Genomic DNA, 1,250 nt, shown 5'->3' with positions numbered 1-1,250 from the left:
AATAAAAAAAAAATCAAAATGGGACAGGAAGAACCTCTAGATTGTTGGCCAAAAAAGAAACAGTTACTATTTACATTCACTCTGAGCCAGGAGGGCCCAAAAAAATAACCATTAAGTGGTGCTTGGGCGGGGACCTATTGCTGTCCAATTCAAGAGATCCAGAGTGAATTGGATTTAACACTTGGTCTTTGAGAATGAAACCTAGCGCTCTTTCCCTTCTCTCAAGATGGTGGACAAAAAATCCCCAAAGGAACCAAAGGAAAAGAAGGTCCAAAAGGAAAAAAAAGGAGAAAAACAAGAAGGAAGATGTGGCTGAAAAGGTGGTAAAAAAAAGCCCTGAAAGCACTGCAGTCAGAACCCAGTCCTGGCCTGAGGGATCGATCGATACTCTAGGTCAGCAATGTATTCCAGAAGAGCCATGTACAAGCAGAAATACGCTGCACCAAAAACCAGGATTGAAAGGAAAAAGAAAGAGAAGGTGCCTGCTACTATCTCAAAGCCAGTTGGTGGTGATAAGAGTGGAGGAACTTGTGTGGTAAAGATTCGCAAGATGCCGAGGTATTACCCCACTGAGGATGTGCCTAGAAAGCTGCTAAGTCATGGCAAAAAGCCCTTCAGCCAGCACGTGAGGAGACTTCAATCTAGCATCACCCCAGGCATGGTTCTGATCATGCTCACTGGCCGCCACAAGGACAAGCAAGTGGTTTTCCTGAAGCAGCTGGCTAGTGGCTTGCTACTGGTGACTGAACCTCTGAGAAGGACTCATCAGAAATTTGTCATTTCCACCTCTACCAGGGTTAACCTTTCAGGTGTAAAAATTCCAAATCATCTTACTGATGCTTACTTCAAGAAGAAGAGGGTCCTTAAACCTAGACAGCAAGAAGGAGAGATTTTTGACACAGAAAAAGAGAAATATGAGATTACAGAGCAGCACAAGGCTGATCAGAAAACAGTGGACTCTCAGATCCTGCCCCAAATCAAGAAAATTCCTCAGCTCCATGGCTACCTGCACTCTGTATTCTCTCTCTCCAATGGAGTTTATCCTCACAAACTGGTGTTTTAAATGCCCTGCACAGAACTCTGATTAAAATATTTGGAATAACCAAAAAAGAAAAAAGAAACCTAGCCAGTAAGCCCCAAGTTAACTAGGTAGCTTTTGGCCATCAAAATTTACCTTCCTTTGGGCAGAATAGAAGAGTAGACGAGAGGAGAGGAGAGGAGAGGAGAGGAGAGGAGAGGAGAGGAGAGGA

General features: G+C 43.8%; 1 pseudogene; it reads left to right on the top strand.

Annotated features, from left to right (window-relative positions):
• The first annotated feature begins 226 nt into the window (after positions 1-226).
• LOC114031049 lies at positions 227-1,063 on the top strand (annotated as a pseudogene).
• The last annotated feature ends 187 nt before the right edge of the window (positions 1,064-1,250 follow it).

Source organism: Vombatus ursinus, unplaced genomic scaffold (assembly GCF_900497805.2).
Source record: "Vombatus ursinus unplaced genomic scaffold, bare-nosed wombat genome assembly UNPS02015030.1, whole genome shotgun sequence".
NCBI classification, from domain to species: Eukaryota; Metazoa; Chordata; class Mammalia; order Diprotodontia; family Vombatidae; genus Vombatus; species Vombatus ursinus.
Note: the sequence above shows the minus strand (reverse complement) of the source record. Positions and strands in the feature narration are given on the sequence as shown.